The 22,843-nt window shown below is 42.4% G+C and overlaps 1 long non-coding RNA gene across 1 annotated transcript in view; it reads left to right on the forward strand.

Annotated features, from left to right (window-relative positions):
* Nucleotides 1-1,373: 1,373 nt before the first annotated feature.
* LOC124721373 overlaps nucleotides 1,374-22,843 on the forward strand; it is a 115,534-nt gene continuing 94,064 nt past the window's right edge. The window contains exons 1-3 of the long non-coding RNA XR_007006324.1: nucleotides 1,374-1,485; nucleotides 1,598-1,807; nucleotides 6,948-7,063. This is a non-coding gene — a long non-coding RNA (uncharacterized LOC124721373). The remainder of the gene's footprint in view (nucleotides 1,486-1,597; nucleotides 1,808-6,947; nucleotides 7,064-22,843) is intronic.

Genomic DNA, 22,843 nt, shown 5'->3' on the forward strand with positions numbered 1-22,843 from the left:
GGCGTTTTTTTATGGCAGTAGGGTGGTGATTCTGTTACATGAAGTGCTTTGCAAATGTGGTGTACGTATGTGTTTATACTTTTTAGTGCCTTGGGTGTTCAGAGCATCTTACACTAAATGTTATGTTTGTCTTTCACACGTGCTGTATACTGAATTACAGTCATTCAAGGTTATTTGGCATATGCCTGCACATCATCAAATAAATTCATCAAAACTAATTTCAAGTAGGCTCATGATTCGAGGTCTATTAAAAACTTCAGTTCTCACGTTAAAGATGCAGTTCTGGATCAAGTAAAACCAGAACTGAGAATTTGATATTTGACATATATGGATTACATATTTCTAATAATTAGGCCTGTACCACGTTCTAAAAAGTACAGTTCCAAAGTTTTTGTGTGATATGTTAGATGTTATTTACAATGCTCTAAACACTAACTTAAAATCTAATGTTTTCACTCTTGCACCAGTTCTACGGAATTTTTAATTTTTTATAAACTGAATTTTGAAGCTGTGCAAGTGTACTAAAAGACAGTAAATGTTGATTTCTTTATTAAAAGCAACATTCAATCTGCAATAATACTGCTGCCAGAATTACTGTTACTTCCTTTTTCAGATCCACTGGGTAAGTGTTTAGAGAGCTAATAGAGACATCGATTTTCACCACGTAAATTAACCATTAGTATGCGCTCATGACCTCATTGGCTAAAACTTTACAGACCGAAGTCGCACATCCTGCCACTATAGCGTAATAAACCACACTCTGAACAAGGTGTTTTGGAGAGATCATTAGTGCAATGATCCCTGATACTACATATTTTCGTAATACACGAGTATAAATAGGAAGAACATCAATTATGACCTGTTAATTTCTAAGGTGGTGATCCCTTCTGACGCTAGTCGCTGGTGAGAGAAGGAAAGTGGCATCACAGGGCAAAAGCGTTTTTAACTTTTGTTGCATGGTGTTTTTCCTTACATGTCGCATATTCGTAAAACTTGACTGGTACTTCCAATAATTGAAGATACATTGTACAGCACAGTCTAACGTAATGTTAGCCTGTGGTGTACAGTAGTCGCCACGTTCGTTTCGAGATAGACACGGTTCATTTACGTGCATCTTATAATACTAAAAGCCGCACTGAGTACTCGTCATCAACACAGAGGCTTCGTTGTATCCCGTCCTTAGACTTAAAATAGAACCTACTTCATACACAAAATAGATTCTAATCTAATCTCTTCGACCCATCAAAAGTTGACTAATAAGATCAGACGCACTGTGACCAAGCGGTCGGCCGATGTTCTCGTGTGCCCTTTGGCGACGGCCTCTGACGACCGTTGCCGGAGCCATGCTGACCGAAGCCTAAGCGAACTGGCGCGACACGACATCCAGTGTGAGAGCATCTTGGATTTGCTGTGAAGTGACGTGAATGTCTGATGTGAATCGACCTAAATATATCAGTAACTTTGATTGTTTGTATAGGTGCTCAAGTGAGTTTTTACATTATTTAACTGATTAATTTTTATAATCAAAGGATAAATGGCCCACCATTTCTTCTTGACGAAAAAGGATGTGACAACCAAAACTTTTCGGTATCCACAGATACAACTACGTTGGCGCTTTCGGTAAGGTAGACTTCAGCCGTAGAGCTATAATCTCTGCAATGTTTACCTACAGAGGTACAAGCATATACGAAAGGTTGTTGAAGTGTATATGCATTTCTGCAGTTGCGCTTCGTAGATTGTACCAGAAAGTTGTACCAGAAAGTGCTGTCGTTTCTGGAGTAATTAGAGGATATACTATTGTAACACGGTAAGAGAACGTAAGTCTTGTGACTCTAATGTTGACTTATAGAACCATATCAATGCGAAATAAACACATTAGCACGAAGAATAAGAGATCAACAGCAGTGTTATATATAACAATTAGTATTATTGACTTGTTAATGCAACTCCATAAACCTTTCTGTGAGACTGCGGGTAGTGTCCTAACGCAAAATTGAATATGTCAGTAACATTGCTTGTTGTATACAAAATGAAAAGTAACTGCAGAAATAACCATTTGTGCTTCCTGCATGTAGTTAGCAGTGTAAATTTATTATTGTAAGTTTAAAAGCGAACTCGCATTTGAGATAAAAGTTTGTAATTTGTAATGACTCTGCCATTATGTCATGAAATCGGAAAATGATATTTCTTTCCAGGTTATCATACGTACCCTATTTTATGAAAGTATTAATAATTTCGAATATTTGTTGTAGGTGCAAGACATTTCTTCCGAATTTGCTCGAAGGACGGTTCCTCAGTTACATACAATGTTTTCTCCCAGGACTCAAATTACAAATAAATTTTAAAGTTGCATCTGATCGTTTCAGAGCAGTTACCATATTTGAAACTTAAGGATATTATGTGTATTTTAGCTGTAGTAAGCTGGAGTGTGACATGCACCACCCCCTCCCCCCCCCCCCCTCGGTCTACCCTGAAATCTTTGTTGTTGAGACACCGATGAGTGGCATTGTGTAATGTTTATGTCAGCTCCATATTTTACTTACTTTTTGTCATAAAAACTAAAACTTCAAGGTAAATCCAGAAAACCTCTATCAGATAATGCAAAAGATTGAGTATTTGGTAAAATTTACATGTTGAACCCACCTTGCATGGCATAAACATTAGGTGTCACTACCGCTCAATTTGTTACCACAAACAGAGTTTCTGCTTTCAAATTGGTTGGCTTTGCCAACTCGGAACCAAACTGTCACCATCGAACTAAACCTTGACTCTGGGCTGTGCTACGGGTCAGTCTGTCACCAAAACAAAGATTTCACTGGGGTGGGATTCCAGTACGTAACTATTATGATAATTATTGGGCACACATTACTAAACTGAAATCCAGTTCATCGTTCTTGGCACACAGTGCAGCAGTGGGTCTGACAGTATTCTGTGTAGTTGGAAGTTCTTCTGGCTATACTGCCCCTCTTGTTCACCATTTCATGTCAGTCTCTTGAAATTTGCGATCAGATGTTTCCAGAATGAGATTTTCACTCTGCAGCGGAGTGTGCGCTGACATGAAACTTCCTGGCAGATTAAAACTGTGTGCCGGACCGATACTCGAACTCGGGACCTTTGCCTTTCGCGGGCAAGTGCTCACCATCTGAGCAACCCAAGCACGACTCACACCCTGTCCTCACAGCTTTACTTCTGCCAGTATCTTGTCTCCTAGCTTCCAAACATTACAGAAGCTCTCCTGTTTTGTAGAACACAGAGTGTGACCTCTCTGCTTGCACTCGTAGTGCACAAATTGGGTAACCAAAACTATATTTGATGGTAAGTTTTTGGTCGTCCGTTTAACTTAAGGTGGTGATGATCCAAGACTTGAAAAGTCTTTGAAATATGCGATTTGTATGTTGTACACATTGGTCAGTTTCTTGAAGCGACATTGGTCAATAACATGTTGCCAATCCCAAAGTGTCAGAATTATGGTATTTGAGATCGCTTTGCTTATGGGCCATTCAGTAACAGCAATTTACACCATCTACCTCCATATGAGTGTATCCCTGCAATAAGACTTTATGGTTAATCAATTTGAGTTGAACACACCCTGAAATCCAAAAATTGTGCACAGTCATGGGGAAGTTACAATTCTGACCTCCACAGTTTCCTCGAATTTCTGTTTTAGTTTATTATATTTATCTTTCTGATCTGTTCATTCTATCCCGTGAGGTTTTTAAGACAAAAAACACTAATCAGCTACTGAAGCATCCTTATCTTCTATGGGTTGCAGGGGTTACGACCCCTGGGGAGGTGGGTGGGTATTCATGCATGGCTGGTCTTCACTTAACACGTTGTAGCTATGCAAGGCATCTAAATTTGTTATATTTAGTTTCCCCCCCCCCCCCCACCCACCCACCCAAAACACCCCATTTCCCGCACTTGTCCCGTTAATGTCATTAGGCTTCTTGTGGAAAGTGTGTGTGTTTGTTTTTGTTTTCCGCCATATTTGTGACGTCATGGGTCAAAGCAGACGGGTGGAATCAGACGCTTCCATATTTCCCAGTCCATATTGTAAGTACTTCAATTTGAGATTCAGGCAGGTTAGGTGAGGACCACTTCAGCAAACAGGATGACACTTCTTTCAGTCCACAACCTGCAACTGTTTAATTCCGTACTATAAGTTTTTGCTCAGAGGCCTCAGTGATTATCAGATTGTGTGTACAGAGCTTTCTTAGATAGAGCACAGTGGAATTAGTGAAGCATGGTCTCGGCAAAAATTTTTGAATATTGAACACGGCGATCTTTGTTTTCAATCCAGGTTCTTTTGACAGATTTTTATTGAAGATTCGTTTTTCTATCTTATATTTGCTTCTGACAAGTGGGCATCATAATCTGATTTAATTTGGATTGCTTCTTCATCTGCTATATCATTCTTTAGTTTCACCTTCAACTCATCAGTCATCACAGGTATCATTGGCAGGTTCCTTGAAACCTAAGTTAGTGTGTATTGCAGGGCCAACGAAAAATAAACAATAATTGGAAATAGCATACCTGGAATTCTCCATTCGTTAGCAACATATTGATTCCATCCGTAACATTACCGTAAAGGTAATGTGACAACATCTAGCCCATTCGCTGTGTCATTTTCCTAAGTAAATAAGCAAAAACACATTATTATGCAAAACATGATGAATTTTTCTGGGTGCAAATGACACACTGAGTAATAGAGGTGCACCTTTGATCGTATGAGAAACATTCCATTGTGTGAGTTCTATATATTACAGCCACTGATTTTTGTCAGAAGAATGAGCTGCTTGTGTAGTTGTTTTAGGCTCCAAGAGAGCTTGTCATTTTAGCACTGTCAACTGGCAGTAAAGCATCCAAGTCATTGTTTCCTAAATTATGGAATGTGCATTAAGAGCTTTGTTACTTTCCATTCTAACGAGTAATATCTTTACAATCTGTAATAGCTATCACATACCGACTGAAAGTTCTTGGTTGAAGATGGATTGAGATTGTAGGATAGGACATTAGTTCTTCAATTACTTGAAGTACAAAATTGTTAACCCTAGCTAACTTGTTGAAAAATTGTTTGTTAGCTTCCGTCCAGGGTTCTTTGAGCAATTTTTGATGATTTTTTCTTATGTTTCACCATTGTGAGTGGCTAGCATTGTCAAAGCTTCACCTTCCACCGCCAGCAATGAAGGGTGAAGGTCTGACAATGTTAGCAACTCTTGCTAACAAAATGTCAGAAAAAATATGAAACAAACATTGGCCAAAGAACCCGAGACAGAAGCCAAGAGGCAATTTGTCATACTTGAAATATTTGTACATATGCTTACCAGTACTAAATTTAGTGCCAATTCCATGATCCTTTTACTTCTCCCACTAATAGAATCCATTTTGTTCTTAGAGTCTGTCATAAAATGTTGCTCCAAACATCAAAACCTACAGCAAATCGATTTTCAATTTATTAACAACACACATGACAATAAGAAAGTAATATATCACTGAGAGGTAAAATATTGTAACAGTTAGTACGATAAGGAACATGGAGAACTACATTCTGGTCAACTGTCATATGATCACATACCATTGTTTAGTGCTGTGTTCTGCTCGCAAACGATAGTATCATATTGCTGAGTCTCTTCTGTGAAACATGCACATACAATAGTTTATACTATGAACTTAAGCCTTAAACAAGCCACATGCAATAAAAACCTTAAAAATCTTCATTTACCTCTGATGTCTAGATTTAATTAGTAGAAAATGCATAATTTTACTTGTGGTGTTGGATGCACATGAATGATTTGCATTTTATGCCATTTCTTCAGTTTTTGCTACTGCAGCATATTGGTGTTTCTGTTATTGATATGTGTAGAAATTTGTGTGGTGAAATATTGCTAATGATTTATTCTGAAATGTGTAATGTTGTGTTGGTATCAGACTGGTATGAATTTTTCACGTTTAATGGATGGCTCTTTATTAATTTTTGAGTTTTGCTGCATCTTGGCATTTATATTATTGGTGTATATAGCAGTTTGGTGTATTTTATGTTGCAGCTGTTGTTATGGGATCTGTCTAAATTATGTAAATTTTAGTTTTCTGACAGTCTGATCTCAAGTAATTTCCATAAAATACTCAATTTTGATAGACCTGTAGCATAGCCTGAGCTTAGGTTAGGTTGGAAGACAACAGTTTGGTTGTGAGTTGGCAAAGCCAATGAATGTGAAAGTGGAATGCTGGTTGTGTTGAGACTTATCTGTAGCTTAGCCTGTGGTCTAGGTTAGGTTGGAAGGCAGCAGGTTTACTGTGAGTTGCCAAAGCCAGTGAATGTAAATATGAAATGTAGGTTCAGGTGACAGAATGACCTGTAATGTGGCCAAGCATCTATGTAAGTGTGATGTCTCTCAAACTGTTACAGTATTGATCGTGGTGAATGGTAACAATTTAAGTTCCATTAATACCTTATGTGCTGCAGAGTGTCTTCTGAATGGAGCAGTTTACTAGGGGGTAGAGCTGTCTCATGGAGATTATGTACTGCCAACCCAAAGAAAAATTTTACTGAAAGCATATATATTTTTACAGATATTAACTTTCCATTTTCTGAGCTGACTTTGTCAGTCTTTCATCACCTTAGAAGACAACCATAGATGTTAATGCTCACTTAGTGCTCTGGTAAGTAGCCAGTGAGACATACTGGAACAGAGAAAGCACCCTCTTTTGAGGGGACGTTTAGATTTCGCTCCATTGTAATTTGAGCTATCACCTCCTAATTACTTCAGTACAGGGACCTTTTTCTTATGGAACATGAATGGGTGGTGTTCAGTGGTGTGTGTTGCATGGATTTGTTGGAAGGGGGGGGGGGGGGGGGGCAAGCAGGCAGTTTTCATTGCCTACTTGATTAAGGAATCTGATGATATTTCATGGCCTAACACCAGTTTTCTTCTTCCTGATGTCACTAGCCTTTCGAGTTGTCCCTGCTTGGAGTTCTGAGTAAAGGACTATTTTACCTACAGAATATTTTGCCTAAGAGAATGCTACTATGGTTAAAACCACACACCAGGGCTGCATCTTCTTGGTAAGTAATAACTAGTTTACCCTTGCTTTCAGCTGTTATCCACAGTTTACATGTGTCTATCTGGTTTAACACCGTATAAATGACTAAAATGATAGAAAATGAAACACTCTGTCATGAAAGTTTCTTCTGACACCCATTTCATTCTTCCCACCACTTAAGAGACCCATTCCACATCAAGAAAGTGTTTTCACATTGTGAAGGATGATAGAACCTGCTTAATTCAGGTGTGGGTACTGATGTGAGCACCTATGTTACATTTGAAATTTCGATTCACACTTCAGTTATAGTTATTTTGTATGATTTGACAAGAATTCTGCTAATAATTGTAAACTTAAAACAGATGTGTGAGTATACCTCATGACATACTGGTATTGTGGTGATCCAGGAGAAGAGGCAGTTCATAAAAAGTGCAATAATAGTAGTGTAGGGACATACAGTGCTTTGTAGTGACCTAGCGTATTTCAGGTTGCTATGAATCAGGATGGGAGAGAGAAATGCTGAGAAAGATGCCAAGACATACAGCGAAACAGTGATAGCATTGACAGATGTTTATTAAATCAGCATTATACATCACTCCAGCCTACTTTAAGGCCCACGCTGTGTGCTTGCAAATACAGCTGATTAAGGAATGTGCTGATTTCCCAATCACACTGACAATGTCCGTTGTCCCAGGTTATGGTGGCAGCTGCCACGGTGCCCATTGTAAGCCAAGAGGCAAATATGAGCACAGTCACCAATGCCTTCCAGTGTTGCATCGGCTAAGTAACCCCCCCCCCCCCCCCCCATGCGTATTTGTTATCCCCCGTGTCTTGTTCTTGGATGTGATAGCTAGATGTCTTGGTGCTGCGCAGCAACTCCCTTCCCAGTCACCCCACCCCGGATTAGACCAGGACAGTGGCCGATGATGTCTAGGTGTCTAGGAGACTGCAAGGGCTCATGTCCCCAAGTCGCATTGTAATCACCTTGCAGTCCTTGCACCCTTCTAGTTTCACTGCTGGTGTAGTCCTACAGGAGGGAGATGAGTAAGTTTGCTACATATTACTTTGTCCTGTTAGCTTTACCTAGTTCATTCTGCTTCGAGCACAGGTTGCTAGGCCCAGGTAAATTTGTGACTCTAAGTTTCTCGGCAGCATGCAAGTGCTCAGAGTGACGAAATATTGCTTCACTCTTTGTCACACTGTGTTGCGGCATTTGCTGAACAATACTGCCAAGTGCCTCACTTGATTAGTACATCGCCCGAGCTGGCTTCTACTGCCATGCTGTGGGGCTGGAATTAAGCTTAAACAACATTTACAGTTTGTGTGCTGAACTTTTTCAGGGTGCAGCATGCCTCCCCACTTTCAAAAGATTCATCTTGAATCTTCCAAGACAAGTCTTTAATTACAGTTACTCTTGACCAGAAAAAAAAATAAACAGTTCCAACCGTGAGCTGTCCCACATCGATTTCTCCCTTAGCCACTACTAATGTGAGTCTACTTGTAAAGTGCAGTCTCAAAGACCTTACTACAATGCAATCCTTAACCTAATGCTTGTACTATTTAATACGGTGGTTTTACTTCCATCAACTGTTTCCAGTGCTTATGCCAGCTAACCACTCAACTGGTAAGTGTCGCGTTAGTGGAGCTGCAGTCTGTGTATGTCTGTGTTTATTACAGAAACAAAATATGCAGTTATCTAGTAGAAACAAACCACAACTGGTAGGTGAAATGCTTATTGATATACTCTTGTACTAACAATTTTTCTGAAAATTCTGAACGTGTTGTAACGTCCGCTCAATTGAAATTTTCCCCTACTGTGATTCGGGAAATTTATCTAATTACTGCATACATTCAGGGTTGAAGGTGGGATTAAGGTAAGTTAAATTCTGGGTGGATAATAGCCTTAAGCATTAGTGACTCTTCCGGCCAATGCAATGTATTCCACATCAGTGTCATGACAGTTGTACCAGGGAGTGTAGTTGGAAGGCAGAAATTCTTCCTGCCTATCTGACTAGCTGTACCGTTAATGATAATACAACTACTTTGTAACTCTAACTCTCACAACCCATCAGGTTTCCCTTTTTCATGGCAATTTTCCAGCACAGTTTCCAGCGAGAAGAAAAAGTACAGCCAGTGCCTCCCAACCTTCTAAAAGTAAGCCCGTGTGGGCAAGATTACCTTTTCATAGCTTGTATCATTCATTTTCCATAAAAACATATTCACTTCAAATGTCTACATATCACTCGTTGTTGGTCTATCTAGACTGACAACAATATTCCCTTGAGTGCAGTTCTCCAAATGCACTTCTGGCATAACAACATGAGCTTCCCTAATATCCGAAATCAAAAGTACCTCCTGCTGCAAGTCACCACCTGAGGAAAGAAGCTGTCTGTCACCTCCTCCCTCCTTCCAAAATGATTAGCTAATGACAGATATAAACTAGAATCAAAAACAACAAAACTGGTGCTTTTCATTTATTAAAAACAACAAAAACAATGTGTGTGGTGTCCTTAGGTTAGTTAGGTTTAAGTAGTTCTACGTAGTTCTAAGTTCTAGGGAACTGATGACCTAAGATGTTAAGTCCCATAGTGCTCAGAGCCATTTAAACCTTTTTTTTTTTTCAAAGCGTAAGGCATGTCTTGAGCCTTGAACTGTCTAACCATTAGATGTTCCTTCATTCTCCCTACTGAACATTTTCATACCAGGCCAGTTGCAGATAATTGTGGTACCACATCCACCATACCCTTAAATGGTTTCACCTGATTGACACACACAACAAAAATTTTGTTAGGAATCTGTACCTTTACGTTATGTGGTGAGAGGATCTCCGTGACCTGATAAGGTCCATGATATTTGATCAGAAATTCTTCACCTTTCCCTTTGGTCTATTGGGATTAGTGACAGATACCCAATGCCCTACACGATGCTGTTGTAGTCTGCCAGGCACCTATTCGGCTGTTTCTGACATTTCTGAGCCTTTGTGTTTGCCTTTTGTACATTTCTCCACACCTCTCATATTGTTCTCGCAAACTGCTTCACTGATTCATAATTTGGTCCTAATTTAGGACTTAAAATGTCAAAAGGGGACAGCTTCATTGCCCCATCCACTACCTCAAGTGGTGACATGCCTGTTCCCATATGAATTTCTGAGTTGTACACGCGAACGACATGTGGGAGATCGGTACCCATTTGTTACGTCTAGTGTTCACGTAAAAGGTTAGCATTTTAAAAGTAGTGTTATGGACATAATCCATCCTGCCATTGGTTTGAAGGTTGAACGAGCTAGTTTGTAACTTCTGAATATGCAACACTTGGCATAGCTTTTTCATAAGTTCTGAAACTGTTTGTACCTTCATCCATGACTAAGGTATCGCACACTCCAAATGCTAGTATCCAACTTTTAACTAATGCTTGGGCCACAGTACTGGCATCTTGGTGTGGAACTACTATCATTACCAGAAAGCATGGCAAATGGTCTATGACCACAAGCATCTAGTTATTCCCTCCAGGTGTTCAGTTATATGATCCCAGATGTCGAGTTAAGCATCTGAATTGCCTTTGATGCCTCTGGTAACCTCTGCAGAGGGATTTTCTGTGTGCACAGTACACAGTCTCACATACTGCTTCATGTCGCGCTGCCTATTGCTCCACCAAAACTGTTCTGCAACACACCTATATATTGCTCGTTGGCCACCACGACCTGACAACACATGGTCATGAGCTTTTTGTAACACTTCCTTTTGAGAAACTGCTGGGATCACATGTGGTCCACATTTCATGACCTTGCCCAACAAATCCTCATGTATGATAAAAATGCAGCTGTGACTTAAAAGCCTAACAAACTTTATCCTCTGCTTGTGCTTGTTGTCATTCTAACACACTCTTGCCTAATATCCTCAACATGGCTACTGTATGACTTACTGTGCCCACATTTGTGTGTTTTCTGCCTGGTTTATGGACAACCTCATCATCAAACTCGCTGAGCTGGAGAGCCCAACATGTTAAGACTAGATGGGTCATTTAGACCAAGCAACCATTTCAGTTACATGTGATCAGGCACAACTTAGTCTCTTGCTATACAAGTAACATCAGATGTATTTAATACCGTATATGACTGCTAACATTTCCTTTTCAGTTGTTGAATAATTATGGTCCACCTTACTTTGCCTTGAAGCATACACTACTGGGTGCTACCACCCATAAATATCTGACCCAAAATACAGCCAATTGCCTTATTAGAAGCATTAGAAGTGAGGATGAACACTCTTTAAAATTTGGAAAAAGCAGTACAAGATTCAAAATAAATGCCTCCTTCAATTCCTCAACTGTTAGCTGACAGTCCTTTGTCCACTGAAACTTTATGCCCTTTCAGAATAATCTGTTCAAAGTTTTGGCTATTTTTGTGAAATCCTTAATGAATTTATATAGTAGCTGCACAAACTGACAGACTATATCCATTTGGTCATCCGTGGTACTGGAATATTTCGAATTGCGTCTGTGAGACAAGACTAATCTAAATAGACTATATGAGTCTTAGGCTTTAACCCTCTTAAAAGCCCATGTAATAAGTGCTGAAAAGCAGCAGGTGCATTTTTTAAAACCAGATGGTGTCTTCTTATACTGATAACGTCTGCATGGCATGGTAAATGCTGTCCGTGACCTATCCTCAAGCGCTGCTTCTAACTGATGATAACCACTTTTGAGATTTAAGGAAAGATATCAAACAGAATAACGCCTTCTGAGTCCCAGAAGATGTCGCCATGACTTTACTGGTTGTGGGTGCGACTTTGAACTTTTTCTTATGAGGAGAGGGGGTGTGGTGCCACTCTACTTGCTTTTGGTATGTGCTATTGTTTAGTTTGCTGTTTCCATCTCCTTTTTGACATTTTTGGTCCCCTTGGGGTTTGACCTTCATTTCCAATGTTTTCCGTTCAGTGTGAGCCATTTGGGGATGAACTTCCAAACTAGTTTCCATGGTGCAGGTTCCTCTCCCCCTCCCCTCCCTTTTTGCCTTGCACCCTGGTCCCTTTCCTGCTAGGTCACCAGCCAGACTGTGTGGTGTGGCTGTTAAGTGCCCACTTGGCTGAGCCCCCTGACAACACAGGGATCACACTGCTAGTACCTGAGCTGTTAATGCCTCGTGTATGCCAAGGAGTCGATGCTCATCACTTTGGGGCATCAGAACTCCCGGCAATGGTCGCTGTGCCAGACGGCCCTTTGCTGTGGTTGGGTGGCGCCCACGGGGTGAGCCCCTGGTTAGAGTGGGTGGTACTAGGGTGGACGCCTTGCACATGAAGCGACAAAAGCATCAACATCTTGGCCATTTTGTGGCCATCTCGAAGAGTGATAGACGACATGACACTCTTTCTGATCCTTCGACCTTACCCTCCATGGCCATCCCCTGAGAAGAGGGTCAAGCTCGCCAGCTTGGGTTGAAACCTTTCCCTCGGTACCTGGTTTGTACCAGGATAGATGGCGAAAGTTTTGCCACGACCAAGCCTTTGTTTTTTGTGGAAACGATTGAAGATAAGTATGGCAAAATGTTATCCTTGAGTAAAATGCGGTCTGGTTCTTTGCTCGTAAGACATCTTCTGCTGCCCAATCTGAAGCCCTGCATTCTTGTGACCATCTCGGTGACATCCCAGTCTCTGTCGCACCCCACAAGTCTTTGAACTTGATGCAGGGCATCATTTTCCACTGGTATCTTCGTCTCCAAACTGACGAGGAGCTCTGCGCAAACCTCGAGCAGCGAGGAGTTTGATTTATCTGCCAAGTACGAGGCCCTAAAAACAATTACACCAATACAGGTGCCTTTACCCTGGCCTTTGAGGGGAATACCCTCCCAGAGAAATTCAAAGTGATGGTGTATCGGTGTGATGTGAAACCTTACATTCCACCACCGATGAATTGCTTTAAATGCTTACGGTTTTGACACATGTCTTCCTGCTGCACCCGTGATCCCTTCTGTGATGAATGTGGGTGCCCCCTCCATGAGGGGAGTGCCTGTGCTCACCAACCAGTGTGCGTAAATTGTAGTGCACTGCATCCTCCACGCTCACCAGCATGCCCAGTGTATGTGAAAGAAGGATGGATTCAAGAGTACAAGACCTTAGATCGACTTACCTACACAGAGGATTGTCAAAAGTATGACCAGCTCCATTCCGTGCCTATAACTTCTACTTTTGCTTCAGTTACGTCCATTCCCCCTGCTACCCCCTCCTCTTCCCAGCCCCGCCCCATTCGCCCCACACCTTCCCACTCCCCTTCAGGTGCTGCTCCCCCTCCCCCGCCGGAGAAGTGCTCCCCTTCTTTGGCAGCCGCTGGTGCTGGAGCTCCCTCCCAGGACTCCTCTTCCAGGCACCCCCCCCCCCCCCCCCTGAAAGGCAATCTGCAACTCCACATCTGCTGCGTGATTCACTGCTGGTGGGCACCAACATTGTCAGGTGTAATTCCGTGCCCGACCTCACTTCTCTTCCTTCACAAGAGAAGAAGCAGAAACACAAGAACAAGGGCAAGGCCCCTCTGGTACCCCTGAGGTGCTGCCTTCCCCTCCTCCAGCCAATGAACCAACAGTCTGACCCCACCTGTATGGACATTACCCCATCCTTATTGGTGATGGATTCCAATTCGGCGGCGTGATTGGCTCCTGTCCATTCACTTCCCATTTGGACTCCAGCTTGATAATCCTCCATTGGAATTGTAATGGATATTTTTGTCACCTCCTGGAGTTGCAGCTCCTTCTTTCCTCCCACTCTGCTGCTTGCATTGCTCTCCAGGAGACCCATTTTGTCAATTCTTACTCACCCATTGTGTGTGGGTTCCTTTCTTTCTGTCAGAACCGAATTGGGCCCCTTGCGGGCTTCTGGTGGTGTTTGCACCTTGGTCCGTAAGGACATTGGTAGTAAATGGATTCCCCTCCATAGCACTCTGGAAGCAATTGCTTTCAGGGTCCATCTGCTCACTCCAACCATAATCTGTAGTCCCTACCTCCTGCCTGACAGGCTGCCCACATCCCTTGCCCTAACCACCCTTCTTCAACAACTTCCTTCTCCTTTCCTGCTTCTAGGGGTTTTAATGCCCAAAATCCTCTTTGGGGTAGTCATACGACTGCTGCCCTGGGGAGGACAGTTGAAGCTGTTGTGGCAGGACTTGACCTCTATTTACTAAACACTGGTGCTCCCACACACTTTAGCGTTGCACACGGCACTTTCTCTGCCATTGACCTCTCCATCTGCACTCCTGGCCTTCTTCCCTCCATTCAGTGGGATGTCCACGATGACTTATGTGAGAGTGATCATTACCCGATTGTTTTGACCCTCCTTCAGTGTATCTCGCTCCGTCACCCTCCCAGGTGGACCTTCTCTAAAGCTGATTGGGGTGCCTTCTCCTCTGCTACCATCCCCCCTGTACTACCACACAGCAGTATTAATGAGTCTGTACAGACTTTGACTGCCGCCATTCTTTCTGCAGCTGTTTCAGCCATCCCTTCTTCCTTGGGTTCCCCCCGTCAGAAGATGGTCCCTTGGTGGACTCCAGAAATTACTGTGGCCATAAAAGACCGCCGCCGTGCTATTCAACACTTCAAGTGGCACCCTTCTACTGCTCTCCTTCTGGTCTTTAAACGATTCTGTGCCTGGGCCTGTTATCTCATCAAATTTCAGAAACAGATTTGCTTGTAACAATATGTGGCTGCCACAGGACCGCACACCCCCTCTTCCCAAGTCTGGGCGAAACTCAGGCGAATTTTTGGCCATCGTCCTCCCACCGTCATTGCTGGAATTTCTGTGCATGGTGTTGTCCTTACCCATCCGGACTTTGTTGCAGAGCATTTCACTAAATGCTTTGCCCAAGCCTCTGCATCGACTCAGTATCTGCCCACATTCCTCCTCCTGAAAGGGTGCTCGGAACGACTGCCTTTGTCTTTTGTTCCCTGCTGCTTGGAGCCTTATAATGCCCGTTTAGTGAGTGGGAATTCACCAGCGTCCTCGTCCTTTGTCCCGACATGGCTCCTGGATCGGACCGGACGGGATCGGATACATAACCAAATTCTCCAACACTTATCGGTGGCTGGCCACTGTCGTATACTGACCCTTTTCAACAGTCTGTGGAGTGAGGGGTTATTTTCTATCCAGTGGCAGGAAAGCATTGTTATTCCGGTGTTGAAGCCTGGGAAACTGCCTCTTCAGTTGGATAGCTGCTGTCCAATTAGCCTCACCCACATCCTCCGCAAGCTCCTTGAACACGGGGTGAGTCGGCGGCTGTTCTGGATCCTTGAATCCCACGACCTTTTGTCATCAACTCAAGGTGGTTTTTGCTGTGGTCACTGTATGGTGGATAACTTGGTCCACTTGGAGTCTACTACCCGGTCGGCTTTTGCTCATCGGCAACACCTCATTGCAGTCTCCTTTGACCTGCATAAAGCCTATGACACCACCTGGCGCCACCACATACTCACCACCCTTTGCGAATGGGGCTTTGTGGTGTTCTGCCTGTTTTTATCCGTAACTTTTTTTCTTGTTGCTCTTTCCGGGTCTAAGTTGGTTCCTCCTACAGCACTTCCCATTGGCAAGAAAATGGAGTCCCACAGGGTTTCAGTACTGAGTGTCACTCTCTTTCTCTTAGCCATTAATGGACTGGTGGCAGCTGCTGGGCCGACAGTGTCCCCCTCTTTGTATACTGATGATTTTTGTATCTATGTCACTTCCTCCATCATGGGCACTGCAGACTGCCATCTACAGGGGGCAATCTACCGGGGGCACGATCTTGGGCTCTCTCCCATGGTTTTCAGTTTTCGGTGGTCAAGTTGTATGTTCTGCATTTCTGCTATTGCTGTACAGTCCATCCCCATCCAGACCTGTTCATCGATGGCCAATCCCTCGAGGTGGTGGACACCCATATCTTCTTGGGTCTGGTCTTTGATGCCCGGTTGACATGGCTCCCTCCTCTTCGTCAGGTGAAGACGACGTGCTGGTTACATCTCAGTGTTCTTAGGAGTCTGTGCAATACCACCTGGGGAGCAGACTGCTCTATTCTACTGCGATTGTACAAAGTGCTGGTCCAGTCTTGTTTAGAATACGAGAGTCCTGTCTATGGTTCTGCGTCATCTTCGACATTGCAGATACTAGACCCCATCCACCATTGTGGGGTATGACTTGCGACTGGTGCCTTCCAGGCTAGCCTCGTAATTAGCCTTCTCGCAGAGGCAGGGAATCCACCGCTGCGAGTTTTGCACCAACAACAGCTGATGTCTTACACGCTCCGCATTCGCTGCACCCCAAAGCACCCTAATTATGGACTCCTTTATCCAGACACGGAGATCAACCGCCCGTGGCGGCGGCCACGATGTGGGGTTGTCATGGCTGACCGCATTCAGTCGCTCTTTCCTGAGCTCCAGCACTTCCCTTTACCGCCTCTTTTCTCCACTTGTGCACATACCCCTCCGTGGTGTGTCTCTCAGCCACAGCTCTGTCTTGATCTCTCCATCAGTTCAAAGGATTCTGTCCTTCCAGAGGCCCTTCACCTCCAATTCTACTGTCTCCTCTGTTCATTCCAGGGTTCAGAAGTGATTTATATTGATGGCTCCATGGTTGCTGGTCACACTGGTTTGCTTACACCTCTGCAAGACACACGGAACTTTGTTCCTTGCCAGATGGTTGTAGTGTTTTTACTGCAGAATTGGTAGCCATCTTGCACACACTGGACCATGTCCGTTTCTGCTCAGGACTGTCGTTCACTATATCTAGTGACTTGTTGAGCAGTTTGCAAGCTTCCTTCGCCACCTGTTGATCATAGCTATCCAAGACTTCCTTTCTCTCCTTGATCAACGTTGATGCTCAGTGGTTTACATTTGGACCCCAGGCCACATTGGGATCCCTGGCAATGAACTTGCCGATCGACAGGCTAAAGTAGCTACTAACAGGCCATCTCTTGCTATTGGCATTCCAGAAATAGACCTTTATTCGGCAGTACATCATCAGGTTTTGGGATTTTGGAATGCAGAATGACACACTCTTTCTTCGCCAAACAAGCTCAGGGCAATAAAGGATTCTACAACTATGTGGCGGTTCTCCTTACGGGCCTCTCATAAGGCCTCTGTCATCCTTTGCCAGCTCCGGATTGGCCATACTTGGTGACTCACAGCTATCTCCTCCATTGTGAGGACCCCACGCTCTGTTATTGTGGATCAGTGTTGACTGTGGTTCACCTCTTTCTGGACTGTCCCAGCTTAACCGCCCTGTGACGGACTCTTAGCTTTCTTGACTCGCTGCCCCTGGCGTTAGCTGACAATGCCTCAGTGGCTGATCTTGTTTTACGGTTTCTTTGTGATGGAGGTTTTTATCGCTTTATTTAAGGGTGGGAGATTCAACCTTATCGGTGGGTGGAGGGGATGGCAGGCCGTCTTGCTGCCCCCTTCACTCTGATTGGACTGGCTTCGACTGGGCTTGGTGGTTCACGCCTGCCCTCTGCCTTCCCATTCCTTTCCTTATGGGGTCTGTCTTATCTTGAGTGTCTATCTGGTCTACCTGTGCTTCTTCCTTCATGTCCCTGTCATTAGTCACTTTCTTTCCCTCCTCTCTTCTTCTGCCTTCTTCCTTCCTTCTCTGTCGATAGTTTGTAATTTTATGTCCATTGTAGTTCCCTCTTATAGTGTGAGGTTTTATCAGTTTTAGTTATTCCAAGGTCGGAAGGACTGATGACCATGTAGTTTTGTCCCTTCTCCAATCCACCCAACCAACCATATTGTTTGACAAAAAATTGTCACAATAATTCTTGTAGCACACAAGCAATTCTGCACAGATTGTCCTTTGTTGCTCTGTATGGTCTTCTGTTAGGTGGTGAGGAAGCCAGCAGGCACACAAGTTTGGGTATCCCAGTTGGTGGACAAGTGTGTCAGCACTACCACCAAATACGTCCAATTGTGCAATGAGGTGTTTGATTGTGATCATTTGATCACCTCAGGTGAGTGTGTTCACACATTCCAACATTTCAGAAGTCACAGCTGTGGGCAGGTAGCCAGCATGCAGGAGATAGACAAGTTTGCGCAACCTAGTTGCAATGGTGACTGATGCCTCAACCAATGACTCACCATGCATTTGCTCACTGGTAGGTCTCTGTAGACAATCTGCAAGTGCCTAAGAATATCTGTGATGCTATTGTTTTCCCCCAAAAGAAACTCAGTGACAGTTCTCTGCTTGGAATGCACCTCCATTACAGATGCTATTTTGAAGGATGTGTATATTGCTTCCACTTACCAGAACCTCATGAAACTGTAGGTGGCTGAAGTGGGAATATTTCATGATGTTGCACAACAAATATGACATTTTTTCAACTGAAATTGGGTGAAAATAAAATGTGTTGCATTAATTATTGAATGCCCCTCATATTACTTGTCCTGTCAGCTTTTTCTAGCTCACTCTGCCCTGAGTATGGTTTGATAGGCCCAGTTAAATTTGCAGTGTGTGTGTTTCTCAGTAGCATGCAATGGCTCCGAGTTACAAAATATTACGTCACTCTTGGTCACACTGCGCTATGGTGTTCGCGGTTCTACGCACCTCACCTGCGCCCATTATAGCAAACCCATCTGTCCAGTGGCGTAGTTGAATAGGGCATCACCCGAACTGGTCCCTGCTGAGAGGCTGCAGCTGGAGTTAAACTTTAAAAAATTTACAATTCATGCACTGAACATTTTTTAGGCCCAGCAGCTTGTTAGAGTATGTTTGTAGTTATATGTTAAATGGGAATTTCCAGTAAATTTTGCCTCCCTCTGTTTGGAAAGATACTTATTAGATTACTGGAAACTTAATAAGTAAAGCATTTCAGAAATTTGACTTTCCTTTGAGAGAGTCATGGGTTACGTCATTACATTTTATTGTGCAAATGATTCATGGAAAATGAAACTAACAACATCCAGTTGGTAGCAAGATTTCAGACACTTAACCTCTGTGGTTTCTACCCACCTGTAAATAGGCTGATCTGCTTTTGTACAGGTGTTGTGAATAGCAAAGATATAACAAAATATGGCTTCAGGAAGCTAGAAACGGATTTCTATGACATCACCAGGGTTAAAAATACTGCATAAAGAGTGATTGCCGAGGTGGTGGAAAAACTGTCATTTTGTAGATTGTAATGAGATGGCACTGAGAGAAGACATTTACATAATTTTTGCTATGTTGCACAAAACTGTGATCTACATTTGTATATCGGATGAAAAACACTGTCTCTGTCACTGTTTGTTGTCATTAATGATAAGTTTTGATGTAGCGAGCAGATCATCTTCAGATTCAGTGTTGCAAGTTGCAGTTTGTCATTAGCAGTAAAAATGACACCACTACTAATAAATTGCACCTTGCAGCACTAGACCTGAAGGTAATCTGCTAGTGAGATTGAAACCTGTGATCATTAAAAAATCCACACGGATCCAGATGGTATTTTCCATTCATTTGCTGTAAGATAACCTCCTATGTGTAAGTCTGAGTGCACTGTTACTACTTCCACTTGGTCAGCTATATGGCATTGATGTTAATAGCAACACGCAAAAAAATGTTGAGCTTTTGAACAGCAATGAGTTAGTGGCTTTGGCTTCAATCCAAATGCATCAGTGTGTGTCCTCAAGAAAAACATAAATATATGTAAGAACTCAATGTAGTGAATGAAAAAACTGTAGGTCCAAGCACATGACAACCATGAACTAAGTCTCTTCCCCTTCACAACACTATTTGCTTTTACTGTTAAGGAATTGGAGAAAACTGCTATGTTGACATGGATGTAGCCACGAAATGCTGCTGTGTTCAGTCATGTTTGCTTGTGCAGTTACAGGAAACAAGCCACCCTGTGCAAATCATTATCAAACCCTACAGGCCAGAACATTATGCAACCAACCATATTATCTAAGCTAAAAGATGGAGGACCAGCCACTGCCTTCTGAACTTATTTCAGTACAACTATTCTAGAAAACAGAACACAGAGGAAATATGGTCCAGAATTTGTATCCTCTAGTGCCTGCTTCTCAATTCAGCTGCACTTAATACACTAAATGATCTTTGAAAGTTGATACTGTTTGATCATTTAGACAGCTAATGGTACAGAATTGATCATTTAACAGACGTAATCTATCAAACCATTGAAATTTATGCTCCCAAAGCCTTTGGTCTTGTTTAAAAAGTGGTTCATCCTGCACTGGAATAAGGGCAGTCACTCTGTAATCATGGTGGACAAGAAGTACTGTGAAGCTCAAAGCCCACATCTGTCGTGGAAAATCTCATGGCATTTAAGATCACAGGAGAAATATTCCACTGTATTGTTAAAGAGGACTGGGAGACATCATGAGAGGAGTTCCTGTATGTGTTCCATATATGTAATGTGGAGGCATTTTGGAGGAAAAAGCCATGGAAAGGTAAGATGGTATCATGTGTCAGCTATACTGAATGGAAATTCTTGCAGACAGTTTTGAAAGGCACTGTACAGAAAATGGCAAAATATTTCATCATAATTATCCTAAAAATGACTTACCGATGGGGACAATTAGGACTTTCACTCCACTAACAATCTTACAATAGCTCTTCACTTTTGTAAGCAGGGACTGTTTGTGGCATATTTAAGGGGCCCTCACGTGTACAATAATATCGTCAAACTATCAGTCTGAGAGCATGTATTTACATTTTGTCAATACTAGAAATATTAATGAACAATTTGACAGCACTCAAAATATTCGCTATTGTCAGTACATTGATGTGTAACATCAAGTATTGACAGTTTGACAATATTCTCCTTTCACATATTGCCAGAGCTTCATGGATCAGCCATATGCCATTAGTGTACTCTGTTTGTTTTCATTTCGCTTTTTTGCATATCGTACCTCAGATTCAATTTTTCAAGTAGTCTTGTAACACAAAACAATTTTAATAGACCAATGTGAAGGTAATCGTTGTATGTAACATTTGAGGATGGTCAACAGAAGATTCTCTGTGGCAGTGCTTACCTTATTAATTTGAAAATCTAGTTTGGATTGGTGAATTACATGAGTTTGGGAAAACAATTCTGCTGCGAAAAGTAGGTACAACATATACCTGCAGCGGCTAGTAGGAGGGCTCCAAAATACTTGTCAGTTTCAACAAATTATTATAAAATATAAAAGAAAGTTTTACATTAATTTCCAAAACATATTCTTGCCAGGCGGATGTATCTGCTTCACAGGTTTACGTAGAATTTTACTAATTGTGATTGCTGATATACAGAACTAAACTTCGAGAATTCTTCCTGTCACCAGAAGTGTCAAAGTTATTCCTAATCTCCTGTCAACTGTGATTCCCTCTCTCATTAACATATTTTGTGTCTCTATTTTATCCAGTAACAACATTAATTACTTGTACGCTACAGGACTCGTAGGAAAATATTTTTTATGAAATCTTTCGGGTTACCAGTCCGTGTTTTTGATTTGTTAGTAGTGTAACATGAGACAAACCGCTCCTTTTTTTTCCAACTATTTCTCAGACGCATTTCCTCTTTTCCACTGTCTTCTGTTGTGGGCACACCATGGCTAATGTAACTGCAGCACTCTCTCTGTTTTGGGTGTTAGACATCTTAACATTGTAAAACCATATTGTCAGCTGACAATTTTTGCTAATATTACTGACGAGTTCAATATATTGAAGGTTTGACAAACTAGTGTGGTCAATAAATGTGGAATTGTCTTCACATTGGACCTTGATTTTCGCGACTTTTTTGTTCTCGGTTCTCCTGCTAGTTTCCATTCCTTGCTTTGAGATTTGAGCTCCACATTGAAGTCGTAAAACCAGGACTCATCTCCAGTGATGACTTGGTTGAGAAAGTCCCCTCGTTCCTCTGCTTCCAACCAATCCTCACAGCACTCAATCCCCTTTGCTTTCTGTTCTGGTGTCAAGAGCTTCAGTACGATATCGCACACAGTTTCTTCGTTTCAAGTTTTTGTGTCAGGATTTCATGAACGATTGTTTTGGGGATTGACAGCTCGTCAGCAATCGTTCTGACTGTCAATCTACGGTCTTTAAGAACACAAGCCCGAATTCGTTCAACATTTGCATCAGAACTCGATTTAGATGGGCGTCCTGGGTGAGGGTCATCGTTCACTTCTTCTCGGCCATCCTGGAACCTTTTTAACCACTTGTTCACGATTGGTTCCTTCAGAGAATTGTCTCCGTAAACCTGTTTCAAACACTCAAAAATCTCATGGCCATTCTTGCCTACCTTTGCAAGAAACTTGATGTTGACGTGCTGTTCCTCAGTCAGAGAGAGCTCCATGCCGATGGCAGGTGCAAAATGGTAACTGGCAACAAGCTGCCGCAGACTCCCACCTTCACACAGAGTGCTCAGACTCGAACTGAGCGTTGATGGGATTGATTACAGCAGTAGTCCCACCTGGCGGTGACTGCAACCAGTAACATAAAGACATTATTCAACTTCTATACGTATTTTCCGGACAAACCTCGTATATTCATTATGAATATCAGGTGGTAACCCAACTTGAATAAAGAAGTTTAATGTTCCCTGTGGTCAAACTGACAAGTCCAAATTGTTCACTGTTGTGTATAGGGTATGAGTGTAGATGTTCTTTCCATGCTGATGTAAAATAACTCAGTTGTCATAGAAAGTTTGTGATCATTGTCTAGAAAGAATTTCTCAGCAAACATAATACTGACACAGAAGTTGGCTGCTGCTCATAACTGCTGGTTATTACGTAGTTATATACCATGTAATGAAACTACGTTATACTATATTTATAGGTGAACAAATTTTAACATTAGAAATTACAAACGTTGTTGCTAAT

Source organism: Schistocerca piceifrons, chromosome X, assembly GCF_021461385.2.
Source record: "Schistocerca piceifrons isolate TAMUIC-IGC-003096 chromosome X, iqSchPice1.1, whole genome shotgun sequence".
Classification (NCBI taxonomy): domain Eukaryota; kingdom Metazoa; phylum Arthropoda; class Insecta; order Orthoptera; family Acrididae; genus Schistocerca; species Schistocerca piceifrons.